The 25,323-nt window shown below is 42.2% G+C and overlaps 1 long non-coding RNA gene across 2 annotated transcripts in view; it reads left to right on the forward strand.

Annotated features, from left to right (window-relative positions):
* The first annotated feature begins 2,891 nt into the window (after positions 1–2,891).
* The window catches only part of LOC133275512 (uncharacterized), a 51,353-nt gene continuing 28,921 nt past the window's right edge, over positions 2,892–25,323 (forward strand). The window contains exon 1 of one of the 2 annotated variants that reach the window (XR_009745559.1): positions 2,892–3,151. This is a non-coding gene — a long non-coding RNA (uncharacterized LOC133275512). Of the gene's footprint in view, positions 3,152–12,441; positions 12,590–25,323 lie in introns of those variants that run through there. The other variant, XR_009745558.1, reaches the window with a different exon arrangement.

Genomic DNA, 25,323 nt, shown 5'->3' on the forward strand with positions numbered 1-25,323 from the left:
ATTGCTTTGTTTCCTGTATTTCGTGTGCAAAATATTCTTTATGAGCACACTGGGGGAACCAGTCTCAGCGGTATTTCACTGGGTTATTCAAAGGTTGTGGTTATTAACTCAGGAAAGAAAGTTCCCCAAGAAAGGGTTCTGAAATGTTTAACGATTACTTGTAAATATCAAGATTCCTTCAGTACAGAAAGGGCCAGTAATTAGAAGCAGTTGTAAGCTTACGCGTTGCCTGTGACTTACATCTTGCAGAGGTGCAGAGATTTATTGCTTCATAACAACCATATTTCAGTTTCTGTGTAAAGACTTTTTTTTCCCCTTTGGAAATTAACTCCATAGAGCTGACTCTCAGCCTGAAGATACTGGAGCTGTTCCTCACCTTTAAGATTTGAATTCCAACTGAAACATGACGTGAAAGCATGATCAGTGTTTCAAATGAGGAATCAATTTTAAAATGCAATTTTTAGCCATCAAATTGTGATACATTTGCATGATTATTTTTTGACATTAAGAAGCAAGAGTCTCCCCATATTACAGAGGAGGTGTCAGTGTTGGGCGTGTTTGTTCCCATCAAGCATTTGTGATTGAAGCAAACATTTCGGAGAGTCAAAAAATACCAAGTGCCAGTTTTGGCAAAAACACAGTCCAGAGCTCTTTAAATTCAAACAATCAGATTTATCGCAGTGTTCCGTCCAAAATAATACAAAAGGGGAAGGAGCCAATATTTTGATACATTTTCAGAGCTGTCACTTTGTAATTGTAAAGCAGATATTTATGAGGCTGGAAGTCTGTTTGATTTTTGTATTGTATTCCCAGATCCCCGGGCCCTCGCCCTGGCCTTGCGAACCTGTGTGCATTCACTCTGTTTGAATTCTTTGCTTAAAAAAAAAGATCAAATTACATCACTTCACCTTCCCAAAGAAGGATACGGCTCAAGTTACGTTTTTATAGTCTCTCCTTGCTAGAAGCCTTTAGGGACTCAAAGCAGCAGGTCCAGAAGATGATGTGCACTGGGGTGGCTCCGGGCCTGCTATGCAGCCAGCCTGGCATTTAGTGCTGCACTCTTCCTGTGTTCAGGATAAAGAGGTTTATGGACAGTCGAGGAAGAAAAGCAGCACGAAATTGTTTCTCTTGCACTTTCTTAAAATGACAAGGTTTTTTCCATCCAATTATTTTGGTGCTTATTGCTGGAGAATTGGTTAAAAGATATTTGGGTGGAGTCTCTTTTTCACTCTGACGTTACTTACTGCTGCTTGTAAACTGCCAGCTCTGGTAAGGAACAGAGTGTACTGACAAAAAACTGAGTTAGTACTGTAAAAATCAGGCTATTGAGTGTTAAGCACTGATGGTATTTAAATATGCTTTAAGTGGTTCAGCAAACTCCCTTTCTGTTTGGTCAGCCGTGTCCATTTTTTATGATATGCCTGCTAAAATTAAAGTGCAGTCCCCTGCACTTTGGTGTTCCCAGTTCTCTATAAGCATTTCACTTCCAGCTTTGCTTTGTAAATAGGGTGAAAGGCTCAAAAGAGTTCTCAGTCTGTCCTTCAGTACAAGCAGGCATATCCCATGGGGTCGTAAGCGCTTGGGATGTAGGGAAAGTCTTCGCTCTGTGCTGTGTTTTTATTAGCCTGTGATCCTAAAAGTGATTAGTAACGTTAGCTGTTAAGAATTGAAAATAAAATAAACAGGAAGGTTTAAGAGGCTCATACACGCAGGGCACTTTCAGCAGGAATATTTAGGTTTTCACAGAACATTTGAGTGCCAAAACATGTCACAGAAAACTTAAATCATTGAAATAAAGTAACATGAAGGAAGCAGTTAGGAAGTGTCTGGAAATGGGAGGCTGAAGACTCACACCACACTCTAATCCTGAATGGAGATGGAGCTGGCTGGCTCCCAGGGCCACCACACACCACTGCAGCCATGACCTGGGTGTTCAGGTGGGATGTTACCCATCACCAGGAACTCACAGAGCGTGAGGCATCGGCACCTGAAGCAGGATTATTATGGACAAGACTTGGCAATACTAACTTCGGGGTATCTCTTGTGATAAACCCTTTAATAACAGGCTTTTTCAGACAAATAAGGTTTTAGTGTAAGCTCTCTCTGTCTTTTGCTTCAGGAAGAATGGCTGTGAAATACAGAAAGCTCTAATTAGAAGTCACAGAACCAAATGACAAGCCACAGTGCTGGCACTTGGGATGTGCTCAGGTGGCGTGTGTCCATGGTGTCAGGAGAACACGTAACTGCTTCTGGGGAGCTCCTCTGCTGCTGGAAGCCATGCTCAAACTGAAACTAGATTGAATCCTAGTTCTAGCTAACAGTCTCTGTCGTGAATGAGAGCAGACTCCTGCCTCACGCTGGAGGGGAGGGGCAAGCGAGCCTAAGATGGCAGCTGGACCTAGGGGGTTCTGTGGTAGAGCTCAGACAAAGCAAGAGGGGAGGCAGCTCCAGCACAAGGGGCCAAAGCTGAGGGTGTCCCTCTCAGATGGGCTTGAGATGGCAGCCAGCCCAAGGGGGTTCTGTGGTGGAGCTCAGACAAAGTAAGGGGGAAGGCAGCTCCAGCACAGGGGGAACAGTTGAGGGGTGTCCCCCTCAGGTGGGCTCAAGATGGCGACCGACCCAAAGGGGTTCTGTGGTGGAGCTCAGACGAAGCGAGGGGGGAGGCAGCTTCCAGCACAGAGGTGCTGGGGCACAGTCGAGGGGTGCATGGCAGTGATCACAAAAGGCTCCTCAGGGTTTTGATGGAGGTTTGAGGGAAGGTGCCTCACTTTTTAGCTCCATAGTTACACTGCCATCTAACTGAACCACCATATGGGGAGTGATGAGAGCCCCTGTGCCCTCCGGAGGCTCTGTACAGCACCCCTGCATGGTCTGCGGCTCTGGTCACAGACCTGCCTTCACTCTTTTGCTTTAAGTGGAAAGAGACCCAAAGGTGGGGTTTGGATCCCAGTCCTCTGACTACATGTTTCAAACCCTCTCCGAGAGCCATAAAGCATGGCTCTCTTGTCAGCAGCTCCAGTGCACAGGGCCGCATGAATAAAGCAGACTACTGCAAGTGCAAGATGGTGAAAGGTGCTGAAGATGTGGAAGATGGTCGGCAGAGACAGAGAAGACTGAGCATGGGATGACAAATATCAACGTTAGGAAGAAGGTAAGGCTGTGTTTTTATTTCACATAGACTAAGTTGGCTCTGCCCTCAGTGGGGAGGCAATGTTGGTAATTAAGGGTGGAAAAAGGAAGGAATCCATGATGAGGTTATTGTCAAGTTGTCTGACAGAGAAAGTTGGATCAATGCTGCAATTACGAGTATTGTAGCACAAGAAGCAGAATGCACTGGTTCTGTCTGGGGAGGGTTGAGGGACGATTACACTGGAAAGCGTGTACCCTGCTGACATGCTTTGTACCATTACAAAGCCAGAGTAAGAACGCCCGTGTTTTTACTGGCAGTGCTTAGTTAATTATTCTGTGACTTCCCTCAAATGTGTGTCCCTGAAGTGAGTCATGGTTTATTAGATGTCAGACAACAAGGGTCTGTCATAAACCAAGAGGCTTTTGCCAGGCTGGCTGCCTGGCCTTTCTCCTGTAGCCATAGGCCATGGAATGCACAGGATGATCTGCTCTGTGGACAAGGAGTGATTTCTCTGCTTGCATTGTGCTTGTCACCGGCATTATGAAATAGCCTACTGAGGAAACCATAATTGTACTGGGAACTTCAGAAATCTAACTCTGGCAAGGCATTGTGTACACTTGATTTTGTTTTGGGGTTTAATGGTAAAAGTAGAGTTATGCTAAGCTAATTCTCGAAGATTTCTCCATTGCTTGCTTTTGTAAACTTTCATTTGTGGCATTGCTTTTTCATTCAGAGGTAAAATACAAAAAGCTTAAATAAAAATGTATGTCATAAGCTAAGTATACAAGAGGCTGAAAGTCAGATTTCATGCTTCTAGAGCACATACTTGTTAGTCAATATCTGGTTAAACAGCTGTGAACCAAGAACAAATTTGACATTCTCTCTCTTAGAAGCTGTAAGAAATCTTAATTACTGTGTTTATTTGAGTAATGACAAATAGTGTGGTTAAAGGGACCCCAGCTGTTATTTTTGTATTTGTATTGTATTGCTGTGATTGAGCAAAGACAAAACCGTGATACCAAAAAGCTTGGTTGTCGTGCATTTACGTTTTTAAACCCACGTGTATATACAAACACAAATCATTCCATCTAGTAGTGGAAGAACTCAAGAAGGGAAAGTGCCAATGTATATGCCAGAGGACAAATGCACATGGACACATGAGTAGTGCAGAAAGCATCTCGAGTATGCAAGCCAGCGCTGCAAGCAAGCGTTGTACATCTGGAAATATGGCTTAGTTGTGCTCTTTCAAAATCTTAGAGGTCTGGATTCCCTTTGCTTAGTTGAGACAGTTAGGGAATCATCAGCCTGTGCTTCCTGCGTGGTTGCTAGAGGCTGACTGAGCACACCTTGCCTATCTCCTGTATGGGCACCAGGGAGATCCTAGAGCAGTTTCATTCCTAACTGAGCACCTGCAGCTGGCCAGGATGAATCTGGACATCCATCTTCTCTAGATTGCGTTGCTCAGGCTGGGGAGTTCTCATAAAAATCATGTAATGGGAATGAACTCATAAATTCTCAGTGTTTATGTGTGCTGTGGTGCCGGTGTAGAGTTACAATGATGTAAGTTTATTTTGACACAACCAGTGAAGATAGCAGTTACATGGGATGAGGCTAAGAGGAGACCAGGGTCACTGCCGTGCAGCTTCCATCTCTAGGTGCGATAATTCAAGTGTTGCCTTCTGCTTACTAATCTTTCAGAGGTTTTTTCACATAATTGAAAGAAACCAACGTGTGTTAAACAGGAGGCACTTGCCCACTTGCCAGCAGCTAGGCTCAGTGCCACGTTGGAAGAAAAAAAAAGTTTGTTGTTACTCAGAGTCCATATTTCATTTTTAGAGCAAACTAAGGGCCAGATTCTCAGCTGGTATAAACCTGCTCTTCTGACTTCAGCCCAATTCTGTCTGTTTACACCAGCAGAGCATCTCTCAAGTGTATAAGCTGCTCTTTAGCACTGAATAACAGAAACATAATCTGGCAAGCAGCCAGTTTGAATAGCTGCCAGTGTACTTCAGATGCAAAGATTTCTTGAACCCCAGCTCTTCCCTCCTTCTTTAGACTTTAATTGAAAACAGGACCTGTTCCCTAGTCTCTGAAGTCATACTTCTTGCAACTTTACTTCAGCACGCTAGTTCAGCTGAATTTTGCTCTGCAGATTTAAAGCCTTTATCAGCATTAAAAGCTTTTATTTCCCACCGAGGAAAATTCTGACACTGCAGTGCTGGTCTTCCTGTTTGCATTTAGGTCAAGATGACCCACGTTTCAGATCAGCCAGTACAAAATGCCATGGTAATTTTTCAAAGATGCCTGTGGTCTGAGCAGGGATTGCAAGGTAGCAGTGCACTAGAGCCATTCTGGCACCAATGAATTGTGTGTGAATTCACTATAAAATAATCCCCAAAAAGTCTGAAGCAGGTGTTCTGGGCAGCACACATGCACATATGAATAATGTGTTGATTAGTCACAGAGATTCTCTACAGCAAAGCCCACAAGCTCTATCTGACACTGTAAAGTCTTTGGTGGTTCTGTACCTGTTTACTCACAGAGTGGTTGTGGGCTTGCCCAGACAAGTACACCAGGATATATTTGACACATTGTCTTTCTGGAGCAATGTCATTCTTGTAAAGGTAGAGAAATGCTGCTGCTGTGTGTCTCAGGTACTGTCACTTCGGAACTTGTGAAGCCAAATGGCTTCCTGGCTGCCTATGGGCTTGCTCCTGACAGGGGTGACAGCAGTCAATGGGCCACTGCTGCTCTTGTGTCATTCCTCTAAGCAACACTTGGTTAGGCTTCCAAGGAAAAAGCTAGCATTAGTCATATGTGATTCAGCTGTAACTATCCCACCTATTATAAATCCTACTCACATTGCCTGTTTCCAGATGTTTTTAACTAGCAATTACTTTAAAGTATGCCCATGCTCTGGCTGGGACTGGGCTAGTTAGCACTGCATGTGGTGAAGGCTGCTTACCAGTGAGGCTTAAAAACTGTTTAATTGATCCAAGTTTTTAGGAGGGTTTCTTTCTCTTTTTCCCTTGAGCTCATTACCATTCCTGCATTGAGTGCTGTCTCTTCATGCTTCTGAGCATGCTTTTTGGACAAAACAAGCACATCTCTAGCTTGACACTTCTGACATTGTCTTCTGGAAGTGTGTAAGAGAGGTGACCTCACAGGAAACAAAGAAGTAGCATTTGAGCCTTCAGTAATAACTATTTCCAGAAAGCAGCCTGCAAACAGCATATAGACTGCAACTTGCATTCAGGGCTCATCAAATGCTTTGAAATAGCAACCGAAACAGCAGAATCACACACTGCTCTTAGACAAGTCATAGGTAGGAAAACAAACAGAAGAGCTGTAAGCACTAAGTATGTTGAACTCTTGGGGGAGGGTTTTAAGTTTGTGGAAAGAAATGACTCTCCAGTTCTGTAAATACAGACACATGAAGCTGTTGTACAGTGCTATGATACTTTATTTTTTTTTAGGAATTAGAGTAGTTCTTTTATCAGTCATCAATTTAAGAAAACCACTCTTCATGTATCATGGGCTATGCTTTCAACATATTCTGTGATTCATCATCCAGGACTGAGACATTGCAGGGATGTTCTGTGAACTTCGCATTTTCACAGGACTGACTGCCACGTAAGTGCTCACTAGATGACCCTAACAAAATGTGTATACAACATGTGATTCAGACTGAGATTTCACCAAAGCTTTCATGGGAAATCTTGTATTTTCCCTGAAGCCTTGCTTTATTTTCCTGAAGATTTCTAGTGCTAAAATTAAGCCTATGTTAAACTGCTTTACTGAATTACGTCATACACCTTTATGCCTCTGGCTGTGAACTCAGATATGTACTGGCAGCCAGCTGAGGAAATTTCACACCTTTGCTTTATTCTTCTAAAGTAGTTGATAACTTCATGTGGATGTCATTGGGATACTAAAAACGTACTCATGGAGGAGATGCCCATGTGTTTTTTCTTGAGGGAAATTGGTTGATCGAAGCTAGCACGTACGTCTTGCAAAGCCATCAGGTTTTACTCTTATGACTGTGTTAGTCATAAAAACCTTTCACTGGTGATGCCAATTAAGAAAAATGTTTCTCCATGGCAGTGGTTTCTCTTTGATGCTCCTATCAGGCCGATGCAGACAGGCAAGTGCCAGGGAGCTGAAACTGTATTGCTTACTCGTATCTCAATAGTATCTAATACTGCAGGTCTGTTTTCCTATCAAGGCACGTGGGGGTTTGTGTATAAGTTGTTGGAGCCCTAATGGGAATTTCCCATGTTAATCTCTCTCCTGCAGATGAGTTGAACAATTGACTCTTTACTGTTAATCTCCGTTTATGTATCTTCCTCCTCTCACAGTTTGAGTTCATTTTGCAATAAAAGCACCTTGTGTTTATTTCCTTTCTAAATCCTGATAGTGACAAATAGGTCTTAGCAAACTATTTCTTGTTAGTTTTTGTTATTTCTGCATACTCCAGGTACTGCAATACAGTGGAATTACGTTTAGAATAAAAGGTTCACACACTGTAAATTAGACACAGAAAATATCTGTTTAGTCCAGCTTGTCTGCATGTCTGAGACATCTGGAGGTTTGATGTGGATTTTATAGCAGAGAATTAGTGCTGATTTCTGTGACACAGCTCCTGATTATTACCTGAGTCAGATTCTGGTACCCAGATGCAGGAAACTCAGAGCAGATCTTGATAGGTCTAAATCCAGGGGATTGGGGGTGTATTACTACATTGTTTGATATTTATATAATCTACTTGAAGCCCTTTGGGGGAAGTTCTTATCTGCTCTGTTTCATTTAGGTATTGGTTCTGAAGAATGACATCCCCTAGCCAAATGCCATTCAAGAAAGATAATCTTTGTACTTCCTATGGAGCAATGTAAACCACTCTGCAGGGCACAGCACAGTGGAGAACCCAACACTTCCAGTAGCCCTGCCAAGGCATTTAGCTTTTCTATGCCTCACTTTTCCTGCACATGAGCCTTTCACATCCACTTGAGCACGTTAAAGATCATGCACATCTGAGAGCTGGCATTCAGGGGGGGAGGTCTCTGTTCTGCTTTAGGTATTTTGGCAATCTACAGTAAATACTAAAGATTAAAACACTTTTCTGTAGGTGTTTTCAGCCTTCTTTTGCTGAAAGGCATATTTTTTTTTGGCAGGTACAAAAAAATGTAATCCTTCACTATATTTTTAAAGCAGTGCATCAAGAAGATTTCTCTAAAATTTTAAGGTGTGGATTTCTTGTTCCTATTGGTAATTTGTTTTCCCCATGCTATCTTCAAAGGTAAAACAGTGAAATACTCAGTACTGTTTGCTACTGCAAATAACACTATGAATTAGAAACAAATGAGGCAATTTTACCACTAACAACAGATATGTCCATGAAGAAATGGAACTTGGGAGCTGTTATTTTATAGACACAATCCCTTTCCTGACAAAGCTTGTAAATTCATAAGCTACAATAAAGGGTAGTACATAGGATGTAAGAGGCTGTTATCCCTCTTTCCAGTTATCATCCAGTGTGTTTAAAGCACAGTGCATCTGCCACATCATGCAGAATTTGTGGAAGAGTGGATCTACATGAGTGTTAAATGTCAGGCTGTAAACTAAACACTCCCAGGAAAGGGAGGCATCATGAAGGGATTCATGTGTGGAGGAAACATCATTGTCCAGGGTAAACTTGAAACAACCGTGTTTTGTTGACTCCATATTTCAAAAGTAATTGAATGCTCTGAGATAACTTTGGCTCTGAGCAATGAATGCTGTGTCCTGTATTATTTAATAAGCTTTTCATTCTTGGGAAGGAGAATGTTCTGCAGATGGACACAGAAGATATTCCATCTTAATAAAGTTGATTTGTAGGTCAAGAGAATTAATCTAATAATCATCATAGATGATTAGAGGATGTTGAAATACACTGGATCCCACATTTCCACCGGGGCTAGTGTATTTAACAAGTTCTCATGCTGAGAGGATGAATGTTGTATCACAGCCGGGTGAATCACATCATCCAACGAGACTTTAGGTACAAAGCACCCTCCTATTTAGAGACCTGTGTGACCACAGCCGGTGCCTCTGGTGTGGCTGAGTTCAGAACTGCTCTTCCCAGCTCCCAGGCAGAGGCTGACCACCAGACTGGGAGCTGGGATACCTTGGTCTGACCCAAAGCTCTGGCTGCTCTCTAATTTGGATAAACAGTTTTCCCTTTTTGTATCGCTGTTTTCCTTGCCCAGCCTTTGTCTTCAGGAAGTCTGAATGCTTGGCAGCAAAATCTGCCTTTTCCTTTGTCAGACTTTGCACTGTGGTGCTCTCATTTTACTAGGAATGAGGGATATCCTGACCCCTTGGGATTTGCTGGACTCCTGCCCTCCATCCACTGCTGCTGTACCAGGCTGGAGCATCCTGCAGCACACATCTTCCTCCTGCTCTGGGACATCTTGCTCCATCTCTAGCCAGGCATATCCAACACACAGGAAGGGCTTCTCCCATAGACTGTCTTCTCCATTCTGACTTCTTCCTGCTGTGCACTCCACTGAGACTGGAGAGCAACTGCATTCAAATAAACAAGAATACTGGCCATAGGCAGCGAGGGTGTGCTTTATCCATGATGACTTCTTTAAGATTAGGATGAGAAACTGAAAGACATGGCAAGAGGCAGCTCAAACTGTTTTGGAGATTTCTTGGAAGCACAGATTGCTTTTTGAGACATTTATTTTGTGTGATCTGATTAGTGTATGCTGGGTACATTATGGAGCTGACTCATTGCTTGGGTGCAGGGGGTGCAGAGGGAGACATTTTCCTGCCTGTGCATCCAGCTTGGAATAAGGGCTACAAGGGAGATGAGTAAATAGCAAAGGAAGGAGAAGTAAAGGGTAAAAGGAAGATTAATTGGAATCAGAACTTTGAATATATTGCAATTCATGGTTGTTTGTGGTTGCATAAATACTTCCCCTCAATGTAGTCATCCAGGTATTATCCTAACAGAAATCCATGCAGCCCATTAAATCAATAGGCACTAGAGTATGGTTCATGTATTTCTTTACTCCATTTAACTCTCTCATGCTGTGTATGCACTAACATTCATGTTTCTACTAGAGTATCTCTTTACACAGAATATTAAGTTCATAAATCTTACTTTGATTTCTGACCATGACAGAATCTATTGTCCACAAAAATCTGCCAAGCACAGGAGCCTGTACATGGAGATAGGACTCTCTAGAAGGAAGACCACTTCATTTAATCAGTGACTTTGGTGGAATAGGATTACATGAGGTTATTCTAATGCTTCTTTTTCCTCATCATGTCAGCTCATTGAATTGACTTGAAGTTTTGGTGCCAAAAGTAGTGGTTTGGTTTTAAATGACTTAAATTGGATTTCTCCTATGTGCCTTCTGTTAGAGCTAACACAGCTGAGCACAGTTTGTTTCCCCAGCTCAGCTGTGTTAAATGCACATCAGTGAGTTGACAGCCTACACCTGCCACCAGAGTGTGTGGGTTGTGTGTCGCATGTGGGGTGTTGCAAGGGTCTATTTCCTGGTACAGGTGGAAGGGTTTGACCATTTGGGGTGTTGGAGCCTTTTCTGAGCTCTGCAGACTAAGGTAAGGCAGCTTAACAAAGTTTACATGCTGGGGTTTTATTTTTCAGACAGGCCTTTGAACCTAAAATTGCAGAGGTACAGTGAATATGAACCCTACAGTGATTTTGCATGTGAAAGTAAAGCTATATTCAGTAGTGGCGGGGGAAAATGCCCTTGAACTGTCTTTATTTGACTTACATCAGAAGTAGCGTATTGAGGCTAATTTGAAAGGCTGTGTGGACAGATCTTGCAGATGCTGAAATGGAGGGATTGGTTTAGCTAACATATGGGAAATATTTACAGATCTTACACATGGTGATATATAGGAGTAAACAGAATGTCAGATAAGCACTGCATTCCTTTATTTCCACTTAAGACTCACAAAAGAATGTATGTGCTAGCAGGGAGAGAGGAATGGCTTGATGTTGGAGGGCAAAGTGGGGAAAAATGTGCATGTTAAGCAAAGAGAAATATCAGCTTTAAAATCCTTAATAAATTCACATGTCAGGATGTTTTCTGACGCCTGTGTAAAAACTGATTTTTGTGGAGTAGGAGCTTGGGTTATGGCTCAGTTTTCTCTCCACTTCTATTTAACTTGCAATTAAAAATGAAACCATCACAGTGACTTTCATCCTGGCCACGGTGGCAGGAGATTAAGTGTCTGTGCAGGCAGGGAAGGGGGCAAGTTAAACCTTGGGGATATTATTCTTTTCTTCAGCCACCAAGGTAATACCAAAGGGTTTCTCATGGAAGCAAACATCTGGGAGACTGAAAGCAGCAGGGTGTCCCTGTGTGGCTGCTCAAGCAGAGGAAACAGTGTGATATGCAGCACAGAGCAGAACCTTCAGCTCTTGCCTTCATAGTTGTGAGCTGAAGTTGAGACTTGGCTATTGAGCTCTCATCTTCCCAGAGCTGGGCCCAGCTGCTTGGGCTTAGGTGTGGTTCCATTTTCCTGCAGTTTTATGCTGTTTCAGTATTTGTATTACTGCAGAAATCTGTATTTTCCTGCTCCTCAAGCTCCTAGGGATTCCCTGGGAGCATTGAAGAGGAATAGAACTGTGACCAGGGTCCAAGCATCCCAGGGTCATTGCTCAGGAGGGGAAAGGCAGGAGCACACTGACAGCCCAGACGCAATGCAGCACAGCTGGTGCTGACTGTGCTCTGCCTTCCAGCAGCCAACAGGACTACAACAGGCTCACAAACACTGGCTGGAGTTGCAGAGTTTTCCTGTAGATTTATTAATATGGAGCAGGGTCCTATGCAAATGGTTTCTCATCCACATCAGCTGGTGGAAGGCTGGACCAATGATTTATTTATTTTTATTTATATTAAGGCATAAAAGATGCTTTCCAACATAAGCAATGTTAATACATAGGAGATTTAATACATTGCAAACTTGGTGAGGATAAAACACAACTTTGAACAAGTGTATTACTAAAGCTGAGAGCTAAGAAATGTTGGCTTGCAGAAAATATTGGTGGTTTGAAACAATGATTAAAATGTTGCTGACTGAGAGTTTTCTTAGACTTCATCTGTTGTTTCTTTTGGATATGCTTAGCTGTTTATCTAAGCAACTCTGGTCACTGAATGAGGTTTCAAGAGAAAAGGTAAATAGAGGAAAAATTAGTACACGCAGACATAAACAGCTTTGGCTATAGTATCAATCTACACTTCTTTCATTTTGCAACTCTGAAAATGTATTAAAATGTATGGATTCATTAAATTTCTCCATGTTTCTATATGGAGCAAGATTGAGGATACTGATCCATACCAAAATGCTTAGGAAGTACCTAAGACTTGTTAGCTTGGCACAGGCCTGCAAAGGCAGTCTAATGTCATCATGTTTGAAAGAGGAGGACAGTGGCAAAGGGTGATTCAAGAGCACCATAAACTTGGTTAATTTTCAGCATGGTCTTGGTTTGAATAAAAAACAGGGGAATTGGTATACGATGCTGGCAGAAAGAGCTGAAATCAAATTTAGCTGTAGATACCAATAGGGAATCATAGCCAGTTATTGCCATTGCTACATTTATTTATTGCTGCTTAAACTTCTTCAGATGACTAAATCTGTGTGTTGGCAGTGATTTTCTTTGCTTGTTTCATGTTTTTTTTTTCCTTAGTCTGTAACTGTGTCTGAGGTACTTTTTATATGACTGCAGTGTCCTGGTCTGCTCTAAGTTCCACTGACAAACAGGCACCAGATCACTTGCTGCTCAGTGCTCACTCATGTCAGTGCTGGGTCCAAAAAGAACCAGCTGTGAATGCATCTCAGCTGTCTCTGATACAGCTCCAAGTCTGGAAAAACTAATTCCTCCCTCTCTGTGCAGACAGTGTTGTGCAATGGCCTGAGCTCACTAAATACTTCTAAATACTTGTACAATGGAAAGTAACCTAGGTACAGCATCTGTTTTAACGGCAAATGGCTTGTTGAGGCAATAGATATTTGGGGGTATTTTTTTGCAACCTGTGCTCTGTTTCTACCAACTAATTTTTTGTTTATGGAGTTACAAGAGGTTGGTACAACTATGCCATCTTGGCCACCATTTTCATGCTGTTTTGTCTGCTAAGCAGACCTGAGAGACTGTTTTATGGCAGATGGCCAGGAATAGGTTAATTCTCTCTGCTGTATGCACAGAGCCAGTGTTATGGAGTTTCTGTTACCTGCTTACAAACTGCTTTGAGGAAACATTTTATAACAGATTTCCTAGAGACGTTAAATGGTACTACGAAATAAGGTGGCTTATTACTAAACCATATGGAAAATCAGACGGTAAATCAAGGAAAACAACCCTAGGGGGCCTGTAGGGATGCTGGGGAGGGACTCCTCGTTAGGTACTGTAGTGACAGGACAAGGGGTAACGGGTTAAAACTGAAACAGAAGTTTAGATTGGATATAAGAAGGAAATTCTTTCCTGTTAGGGTGGTGAGGCACTGGAATGGGTTGCCCAGGGCTGTTGTGAATGCTCCATTGCTGGCGGTGTTCAAGACCAGGTTGGACAGAGCTTTGGGTGAGCTGGTTTAGTGTGAGGTGTCCCTGCCCATGGCAGGGGGGTTGGAACTAGATGATCTTAAGGTCCTTTCCAACCCTAACTATTCTATGATTCTAACCCAGGCACTTCAGTATGTGATATTGTAATGTTTCCTGAAAATGGTGAGCTTGGCCAGCAAGATTTCTATCATCATCCCTTTCCTGTGCTACTCCTGATATCCCTTGGTTCTGTAGTGCTCTTGCAGGTGGTGTTTGTTGCAAAACACTTCTAACCCCCAAGGAATCTTGAGGACTACTTCTCAATATACAGTACGCTGTTTGTGCCAACCGATCTCTACTTCTGCTTTTGGAGTCAGAAGTTTGCTGTAGTTTTTCTTGAAGAGGTTTTTGCCAGCTGCCTTACTTATTTTAGTGTTTACAAGTCTGCAGTTGTTGACAGCATTAACAGCATTGTTTGTTCCCTTCCCTTCTGCAAATAGTTCATTACATAGAAACACTATCTCACCCACTTTCCTATTTTAGGACTCCAGCAAGCAGTGAGGCATTCCTGAGCTGTTTATTCTCTGGAGCCCTACTCCAGCACCAAAGACAAGGGTTCAAACTGAGGGATGATGGATAGAAGCAGTTAGAGCATTCAGGTAGTAGAGCAATATTTGTGCTTCAACTCATAAAATACTAAAGCTAAGACAAGAAAATGTCCACAAATACAGTTTACAACAGCACTGTGCTTACAGCTTGCAATGCTAGCAGACTGCAAGCTGGTCTGTCTCTTTCCTTCCCACGAAATACAGGCTATACTCAGGGCCAGGATAGTGAACTTCCAGAGTCAGTGGAACTGCCCTAAGATTAGCAATAATCACAATGCAGGACTAGGCTGGGTTTGCCAAGACTAATTATTAAAGTGAAAAAGAGCAATATGAATCAGCTGTTGATAAAGCTCCATTGGTCTTGGGGAATGTGGTGAAGACAAGTCCAGAGTTAGAGTAAGTGGAAAAAGCCAAGGGCTCCAGGTGGTGTAGAGGCAAAAAGTGGTTACCAAAGGAAGGGGTGGGCTGCATGAGGACTTTGTCCATGACAATTTAGGGGGTGACTGGTGGATGTAGAAAAAGGTTCAGTCCAGGTTTTATTATACTTGGGCTCAGGGTTAGCAGAGAGAAAAAGCCCAGGTAAACCTGAACTCTAGTCATGGGCTGAGCCCGTGACTCCCAGTTATGGCCCTGAAGCTGTCAGGGTTGAAATGTTTGCACAGCCTATCCTTCCCTCCGCAACCCTGGTGCTCCTAACCCTAGGAGTTCTTGCTTGCCCTAACACTAACTCCAGGTGTTGGCTGATCAGTATATAATAATGCCCAGTTATGGCCCAGAAAAATATGCCAAGAGTTCATTTTTGGTAACCTATTCTTTTGGCTGCCCCTTTGCATTCTGGCCCTGCTTGGAGCTGTGTGTCTCTCATAACCCTAAATGTGGGCTGAACATGAACCCATGATCACCAGGCATGGTCCAGAGGCCATGGCTGAAATCCTTGTGCAGCCCACCACTTGCTTAGGCAGCCCCTTTTAATCCCACAGCACTTGGAGCTATTCTTTCAAGGTAGTAAGCAGATTAGGTGGTGATTATCCAGTTCTGATTACATCGTGTACCTGAGGACAAGTACACTTCAAAGAAAATGTAAGACAAGATGCCTCTTCTCCAGGCCTATCCTACTTGGCAGCCATACAGCTTCTATGTGGGTCTGTACTGAGGCTTGTAGTTAATCTACTTGGCAGAACCTCTATCAAAACCTCCCTGTCATGGTCATGGTTCACATTGTTCTCAGACACAGGGCAAACGGCATCTCTGGGTAAGGCAGTTCGGTATGTCCTTTCTCCAAGGCCACAGTTTCAAAGGTTGGATAACTGCAATATTTCATCACTGTGATTCTATGCTCGGAAACTTCATTTTATATGTAGCCTTGATTACTGTCCATTACAAGCCATGCAGCTAGGGACAGATTTGCTGTCAAGCCCATGGAAATACACTAACGAATGTAATGCTGACCAAACGTCTAGTACATCGTAGCACATTTTTGAGAACAATCACAAAGTAAAATACTCATTCTTTGGCAAGGGGAGATCTCAATTAGGAGGTGCCAAAGGAATCCACAAAGCTTTGGAAAGCTCTATGTATCCCTTCCTCTAGGGAAAGGGAGAACTCAAACATTATTTCCTTGACTGTTTACAGCTGAAAATGAAAGCTGGAAGCCCATCAGGGACACAAGAATTTCAACACATTTTTTTTTGCCACAATTAGCCCCCTGTGGAGTATTGATTTTGAAGCCATTGAGCTTGTTCTCAGGAGGCTGTTTTGTAATTTACATTGGAGGGTTTGCATTTTATAATCTCATTGGAATTTGCCAGATTCTCATGCATGCTGAGAGTCAAAGCTATGTACTGAGATTTTTAGATCTCTACTGTGTTAGCACAGATAAGGGTGAATTCAACAGTCCATGCAGTGTTAACTCAAGGACTAGCAGACCACATTGCCTGGCCTTGGATAAGGAAGCTAAGATCAATTAAGATACAGAAGGTCATTAACAGCAACTTCTCTTTGTAGTGTCCCTGCAATAACAACTGCTAGAAGCAAATGCTGATGTGAAAGAATACAATTTGTTCAGCAGTTTTCCCTAGTATGGAACTTATTATACTATTGGCGTTTGGCTGTATAAAGAATCTTACCCTGAATCTGGTGGTGTGTTTGGTGTAAGCACAGGTACAGTATCTAAAGCAGCAGTGTCTGAATCCTCTTACCATCCCTGTTGGTAATGAAATCTACTCTACCTTGGCAAATAAAGTGGATCTGAAGGTCTAAAGATCCTTGAGTATGCTGTACAGTACCCTGTTCACCTCTTGTACATGTGAGGGGTTGTTATAATCTGCGCACCTCCCAACCTCTCTCTCTTCCTCTGCCTGTGTTTGGGTGGAAGGCTGAAAGGATTTTAATTTAAAAAGAGAGGAAATCATGGTGTCTGGGGAGATTCAAAACTTGTCCTGCTGCCGCTCCAGGAAGGAGTTGTCATCTTCTGTATGGATGAATTGGCCAAAATGAGCACCAGCAGAAATGAATTTGCCCAGATAGCTGGACAAGGCAAGTTCTTTTGTTTGAATTTGCTGTGAGCATTTGTCATGTCATTAATAACATGGCAAGAACTCCCTCTCATATACTTGTCCCTAGCTGCTTTGCTCAGGTATTCCTGCTCTTAACTAGGCTTAGTTCCCCATACTTCCAGCTGTATTTTCTGCTCACCTGTCTGCCTGTCTTTTTTTCCCTGTTTTTTTCCTTATTTCTTTTTTTCCTCCCTTCCCACAACACCCTCTTCTTTTTTACCCTCATGTCCCACTGGATATGGCATGCAGTTAGTGCTATATTTCAGGCCTTCCAATCACATCTAGTAATAATCTTGTTAAGTTGGGCCTCACACTGTCAAGTTTGCTGAAGCTTTGTGGTGCAGGATTTGGAGCACAAAGCTCAGAGAGAGCAAGCTACTCCTGGTACTTAGCCTGCTTCTCTAGTAGGTTTTGAAACCCATGCCAAAGCATATACTAGGAGAGAAAAGTCACTGCAAGTCATGTTCAGTGGCTAAAACTTGGCATGGATTTCTGGTCTCTTATCTGCATAGCAGTTACTATAGAATTAAAGAAGACTTCTCTCAAGGACAGCTACAAACGTATTATTTTTAATGAAATCTGAGGGGTTTATTAAATAGGTCCCCAGGACAAAATTGAAGAGTGGTGATAAAATTGCAATAGTTGCCAACATGGACTTAAACTCTCAATCAGTCTCTTCCTTCCTCTCCCCTCTTTATACAGCAGAAATTCAAGTTGGCATCATTTCTGCTCTGGGAGAGCAGAGTCCGTCAGAAAGCTTTCTGAGAGGAGGTCTTCCCTGCTTGCTCTTTCAGAGCAGTTTTAGATATGAACAGTCCACGATACTCCATTTCCAAAGTCAAATCTCCAGGGTAGCACACAATTTAATATGTAAACTCTTTTTATGACAGTCACTAATTTGTTGCTTTTGATGATTTATATCCTACTTGAGTGAATAATGTCTTGTACAAAAATTGAGTGGCAGACTGCTGGTTATCGTTAATCTCTTGCGTTACTGAGGCTGTTGAACCATTAGCAATGCTGGGAAGCAGTACAAGTTAGGCTGGAACTGATATTTCATCATGTTGATATGGTGGTAGGAGCTTGCTGACACAGTCTGCAGCGACGGATCCAGACAGTTGGCCTTGGAGAAAGTCTTGCCTGTTTAAGGGCTAACCTAATGAGAGGAAAGATAGCTGTCATGCCTCCAGACCATTCCTGTTTAAGAGAAACAGAGCACTGGACTGTTTTGCTAGTTAGGGTGGAAAGTGTGTTTGGTTTATGTCTCAAATAATAAAAGTAATAAAAAGACACAAATACCTCACAGCAAACAAAGTGGTCAGGAGCAAACTGACGAGAAAAACAAACAGCTGACCAAAGCACATTAACCACTCAGACTGAAATCTAACTTCAGTCTTCAATAAAAAGCTTTATTAGCCTCTACACTTGATGTACTTAGTTGATTTAAGCACCTAGGTGGTTTTTCCTGCTTCTGGTGAAACAGGAACTGATGGGGATAATTATGCTCACAAATGTCACTAGCTGGGGAAGAGGAGAAGGGTGCTGGGCCTCCTTCACTTGTTTGCTCTTGTCTCTGCCCAGGGGACCAGCCAGGGCTTGCTCTGTCAGCAGACACTGGCAGGAGCATGTGTTTCCTTGGCAGAAATGCAACTGCTCTATTCACAAAAAAAATAGCACACAGTGTCCTTGTTCCTCAGACCCTGGAAATGAGCAGAATGCTGGTTACCCAAGCCTGCCTTCCAGTGAGTGCCATGCCTGGGTCCTGTACCCCAGCTCTGCAAGCCGCTGCGTGGAATGGGGCTCTGTCTCACTCTGCAGCGCAGCTCCCATCACTGCAACCCCTCAGTGCTCCAGCTCATGTCTGTGCTCCATCTCTGAGAGAAGAGCTGAAGCCACATAGTTGAGATTCAAATAGCGCAAGCCTTGCCCTCTATCACCCCTTATCCTGGGCAGTAGTTTCTGGTTCTGTTTCTCTGAAATGCAGAGCCGTTTTATTTAGCCTGAATACAGTTTTCTGATGTCACATAGGTACATGAAGGCTATTGTCATCTCTTCATGTAGTCTTTTGTGGGAGGTTTTGATTGACAATGGTCAACTTTGTGTTCATGAGGACTAACTCATATTTAGGTGATGTCTTTCTTCAAAGATGCTGGATCTTTAAATGTTTAGGGTTTTTTCTGCCTGTTCATTGTTCACAAAGGTCTGAGTTATTCAGTGCTGAAGAAAACAGAAAACACTGTAGATGCCTTCTGCTGATATAAGTTGCCATTAGCAGAAGCCTATCAAACACATCAGCAGACAACAGCGGTTCTTAGGAAGGATTCCAATAGTTATTGTACATATTTCAGTCATTACTACATTTCTGAGCTTTATTAGATGATTAGTTCACACAGGAAAACTCACAGACCAGTCTTGTTATGCCAGTGTGGCATGTAGGGGCTGTTCAAACACTGCCACCATATTTAGAGGGTTGGGAAGGCAGAGGGAAGTACAGTGGAGCTGTCAGCTTCTGAAATAAAACTTATTTAAACTAAGCATTTGGTTGTGAAAGAAGCTACCTGGATTATTTCTGGAAGGACTAAGTCTTTGGTCCACAAGAAGCAGCAAAGGATTTTCAAATCCCTTGGCCTGATCCACCATGTGCCAGCTGGGTGATGCTGCAGGATGCCCTGCCTGGCTGCAGATGCTGGTGGAGAGAAAGCTGAGACTGAGCAGACTACTAGAGTTTGTCTGAAGACATATTTTCCAGATACCAGGAACTATAATCTTTCCTGACTTCCTTGAAATGCAGAGTCCTAAAATAAGTGCAGTAGATGGAAAAACTGAAGGCAAGCATACAAACAACAGACCAAGCAGAGTGAAGACACAAACTTTCGCATTTCAGGAGTCCTTCAGAAAAGCAGGGTTAGGTTGAGAAAGATCTAGATGATGATGTATTATGAAAAACAAGATTTAAAATTCTGTGTGATGTATATTACCTCCACAGAAACACGCAGCCCTTTTAAGTCTCGAGAGCAAAAATGGCTTTTCTGAATACGGTAAATCAGGTTTTCAGGATAGAAAATGTTGTCTTCAGAGTCTGAGGGAAGGAACAGTTCTGTGATACGGAAGACAGGACCAGTGCAGGATGGTGCAGCCTGCCCACCAGGACAGAGCTTCCCAGGATGGGCACCTTCAGCCACTGCCCAATTAGCTGTTTCAGTCTTCCCAAGAATGCCATGTGGAATGTTTATAATATAAACTTTTCTCAGTTTATACTGTAGTTGAATAGGCAATTATAATAACTTGCAGTTACAGCAACTTGTTCTCTAGTTACAATCAGTTTTACGTTGTAAAACTTCAAATGGTTTGGGATGCTGTTTGCAGAGGAAGTGCTGCCTTGCTGGAGGTTGGCAGTGGTGTTTGAGCTGGAGTGCCCCCAGAGAAGTGGGAGGGAGCTGCTGGTGGGGACTTCTTATACACACAAGACGGTGTCATTGGGAGCACACTGCTCCAGGAGCCTGCTGTGTGCTGGACACGTTGTTTCCGCGGGCACCCTGCAAAGGCCATTTTCTTCCTTTTCCACCTGGACTCTTGGAGGGCATGTGCGAAGGTGGACATGTTCATGCTGTAGTTTTTAATTCTTGCTTGCACTGGGAACACTCATAGCAAGCCAGCTTGTTATGAGTGGCTCCTGGCTCTTAGGAGTCCAACTGACAAGGAGGAGTTGTGCACAATAGATGCAAAGATGTGGAGTTTGCAGAAAGTGTGAACTTTGTGAAAATAATCATGTGGATCTGATTCTTATATTCTGCATAATGATTCATGCTGGAAGTTTAATTTGAAATGAACAGGATAAAAAGAATTATCAATGGCTTGAATCTGATAGTTGCTGCATGCTCTCAGTTCCCTGTGGATGTTGCACAGAGCTGGAAAAGTTGTTTCCTGTTGCATGTTACTATTTCTTCTTTATTCAGTATTCTCTTGTGTAGTTTTATAGTATCTTTACAGGCCTGGATTTTTTTGTCTGGGATGTTAATTAAAGCCTTTTTTATAAACAAGGCTTGTGAATGTTAAGTACAAGGGCTGCTCACTCAGAAGGGCTGCAGTGGATTTTAAACAGAGCAGACTAGAGTGCCACCACTATGCATGCAAGGCAGCTCTCTTGGGGAATGTCATGTTTGCTTAACCGGATTTTTGACTGCTTCTTGGGCAAGAGTGTGTTTGACAGTATGAGACCAGCAGAGTGCATTGAGGAAAAATTAAAACATAAAGGACACTTTCTTCCTTCATTTTAATAGAAAGCAAATTGATCTTCCAAAGCAGAATCAAGCTCTGATTGCAGGGATCTGCCCCATGGGACTTCATATTCTCTGCTCCCCTTGGCTATACTGAGGCGACCAAAATATTACTGGGTTCACAGTTTAATGTTGCTAATGAGAACTGATAGATTACAACATTTCTCTCTTTGAAAGCCTCTCATAATAACCTTGTACAAAACTCTCTCCAGCTTCCTTCCGTGGGTACTGAATCAGATAATGCGCCACATCTGTCCTAGTCACCTGTGAATGTACATAAATAACATGCTGTAGAAGGTGCTAAAACTGTGCAATTCAGTTCATGAGTTTTGTAGAATCTATAAAATCTTCCCCCAGTACCAGAATATGATGAAATCCTAAAAAAAATAAAAAATAAAAACAAATAAAAACCACACACAGACCCCCAAACCCAAAACAAAACCAAGCACACACAAAAAAATCCATCTGGAGGACTGAATTATTGAAGGCAAATCTTGAAGGTTTGCTTTGAAGAAACACTCTCTTATTGTGAGAAAACTGGAGACGAAAAACAGTCAGAAGGAGTTTTGTGACATTAAAAGAAAACAGAATTTCCTGTTGTAATAAAACATCCTCGGGGAGCCTGTGGAGCACTGTGTTTGGAAAGAACAGGTATATTAGCAAATGGATAACAATTGCTTCATAGACTTGCTTGCTTTAGTGTTCTGAAGCTCAAGTCATCTCTATTGACAAGAGGTTTCATTACACAGATACCTATTTCCTGCTAATGTTAGTGAGTGGATGTTACTACTTATTGGCACAGGATTTAGCTTTATCTATTCCTGACTAGTCTCAAGAATGAGGATTTTGTCAGTAAGCTTAAAACTCTTAATAAATCTGTGCTTTTCCAGCAGTGGTGCAAAAAAGCAGTAGCAGTATTGCAGTGTTTTCATGTATTGGTTTTATAGCATGTGTGTGTATGCACATATGTATATGCAAAAATACAATTAATTTTGAAATGGGGCCAAGTACCAGAAAAACTCTTGCACATGGTGTCTATGGGCAGTTTAAGACTAATTTAAAGAATTACAGGCTTTCTCAAATGGATACTGCTTTTTGTGTGGAGCGAAGTAGGATGTTGGTTTTTATTTAGTGGCTAAGAAAGGTAAACAGCAACTGGTCTGGTGCTTTACTTCTCCTTCACTCTTTAAAACATGGTGCCTCATGCTTTAAATATCTTTTTTTCCTGGTATCTTCAACATTATTTCAGACCCATGGTCCTGAGATCCCATTTAGTAAGATGCCTGTGACTAGATGCTCATGAAATCCTTGTTAGAATGATATTATCAGTCATCTTTAGAAATACCTTTTGAACCATTTAAGGTTATTCTAATGATTCTGTCAGCTAAGAGGCTGAAGGAGGCAGAGGGGCTGCAGCAGCAGTCCTGTTCTTACAGCAGGAACTAAGCTTTTTCTTGCTTATTAGCTGTGATATCCACTTGCTTCAGGCTCTTATTTTCCTTCTACATGATCCTGATCTTCTAAGACCTTTCTCCCCAGTGCTGGAGATACCCACTGACAAGTTGGTCTCTTTAAAATCTCTTTGCATGCTTTTTCAGCGCTGGAGTGGAAAACTTCACTAAATTAATGACAAGCTCATTTTCAGAAACAAGAACATTCTCCTTTAAACCTCTGCTGGGGGAGGGTGAGAGTTGATATTTTCAACTGTTATGGTTAACATTTGAGTCTTTTTAGTTAAATGGCTTGATTTATTTCAGTTGTCAGAAATTTGCACAGTCAGAGCTCTGGTAATATGTACAAATATTTACAGATGGCAGCAATAGTTTTGGGTAATGTCCTGATAAAGAGTCCTCTTCACAGCAGTTAGCAGGGTATCCAGAAAGAACTGCAACTACAAAAGGGTTTGCTAGACACAGGCAAGAAGAGACAAATAGCCTATTCAGTGAAGATGGCTTATCTCCATCACGATTTTGAGTTTCCTTTTTCTTCATCTTACTATCATCTTATTAGGTTACATATTGGAGAGAAGTGTCATCTAAACCAACTTTCTTCTGACAGAGCCCTTTGTAGAGCAATTGAATATACACTCTGGATTACATCAGCTCAGGGTTTGAAGAGAATTTCACATCTCGCCTCCTATTTCAGGAGTTTTCACTATGATAAAGTAGTCATTTGTATGTACATAGGGAGGTTGCTTCTGTCCACAGCTAAACAAGTATGTGTCACATTGTGATTTTTGTATCTTCATGTTACACATTGTGTCTTCTCCAAAAGAAAGAGGGTTAGTCTAAAGAGACTACTTGTCTTTCTGTCAGGAAAAATAATAGCAATGGCAAGATTTCATAGTCTAAAACATGATCCTCTTTCCTCACTTCTTGAAAGTCACGAGCTGCAGAAAATGGTCTCTGGATCAGTGACTGTGAAGCTTGGGTCATGGTGACACTGACGCTTTCATCAGATGAAAGACTGCTGCTGTGACTGGGGCAAACCTGCACAAATGAGAACAGAATTGGGGGGGGGGGGGGGGGAAGGAGAGGAGAAAAAGGTTAATTTTCAGCCAGATAATCTCCATTATTTGTCTCATGGTTTCTCACTGTTGTTGCTACTCATAAAGGAAAAGGAGAATGTACAACTGTCTCTTCTGACAGCAGCCCATGCTTTTGTCAGAATATGGCAAGTGGAAAACGATGGCTCAAATCCTGGTCTGTATAGCTCTCACATCTGGCAGGAAAATCAGAAGCACGGTTCTCCACAGCTTTTAGTTTGCTGTTTTAAGCATCTGGCTTAGTCAAAAACAGCAAATGAGAAGTTGTCTTATCATTGCTTGTAACTATGAAGAGCACGTGTTACGGAATTAATGCAAATTATTGATATTTGAAACAGCCTCAGATGTCCAAAGGGCCTAACATGCTCTGAGGGCATAGCTGTATTCTGATTAGAATATGTCCACAAAATCCACAAATAAGATGCTACAAATGCTGGTTAATTATTGAGTGTGGCTTTTACAGCCTTGCCCCTTTACCTCCCTGGAGGTGAAATTATAAACAGATCCTAACAAGAGCCAGATTGTTGCAACCTGAATGGGTCCTGAAAATACATCTCTTTCTGGAAGTTGCAATGAGCTTCCTAAAATCAGGTAGCTCATTTCATCAGTAGGAGGAAAGTGCTTGGGATGTGGAGGTGACTGGTTATTGAAGTCGAAATACACCGTTATTTATATGAAGGCTTCTTAGTCTGTTGTAGCATGGTAGACCTAAGTTCCATAGACATCCAAACAGTCGTGTGTCGGTCTACTTGTTCTTCTTTCCAAATGCTCTTTTGTTTGTTTCTTCCTTTGAGGAAGTCCATTTCAGGTTTCTTCAATCCTTTTGACATTCAATACCCATGGGCCATCAGCTGTACTTGTCTCTTATCAGCACCCAAGTGTTTGCAGAGACCATACCCTGCAGTCCCCTCGTCTAATTATAAAATAAACATCCCGATAACTGTGTAAACATTGAGTATTCATAAATAGTTGCAGAGCAGCTCCAATTCATCACAGCAGGATCTTGATAAGGCTAAAGCTTGTCCACGTGAACTGTGTTGCAGCAGAGCTTCTTGACTACACTGTATTTGTAATATGAATCAATCATTACCCTAGCATGGATTTATGAAATCATTTTGTCATATGGTAGCCACTGCACACTCTGAAATAGAAGCCACACTGGTACCTTGCTAGCATGAAATACAGCAAAATGGATGGACTGGCTTATGCTCTTGTTCAGTGCTCTCTGACCAAGTTCTTCCAGATGTGCCATATGTGGAGCATTTGTTTTTTATTACCAGCTTTACTTATTTGAAGTTACTGGACATTACAAGCTGAAAATCAATTGTAAAGCTAATCCTGCACTTCTTATGCATCCAGTATTTGTACTGAAACTGGTGCCTTTGTGTGCACAGAATGAGAAAGTGAGTTTCCACTTTTACAAAGAGAAGTGCTCTACAGAAATCATTTTAAAATTCCTTCAGAAAAGTCAAGCTAAAAAACCTTAGTGGAGTGCTACATTGTAGCCATGCCTAATATCTGGGAGCAAAATGGTGCTGTGTGGTAGAGCTGGAGATGATATGTAAATGCTGCACACGCAGCTGCTGCTGCCTGAGGAGTACAGGATGCCTAGGTGCTACTGACTGGTATGTCCCAGAAAACAGCATGCAGA

Source organism: Pezoporus flaviventris, unplaced genomic scaffold, assembly GCF_033815535.1.
Source record: "Pezoporus flaviventris isolate CSIRO_AGI_PZ_B2104156 unplaced genomic scaffold, CSIRO_AGI_Pfla_v1 ptg000040l, whole genome shotgun sequence".
Taxonomy (NCBI): Eukaryota; Metazoa; Chordata; class Aves; order Psittaciformes; family Psittacidae; genus Pezoporus; species Pezoporus flaviventris.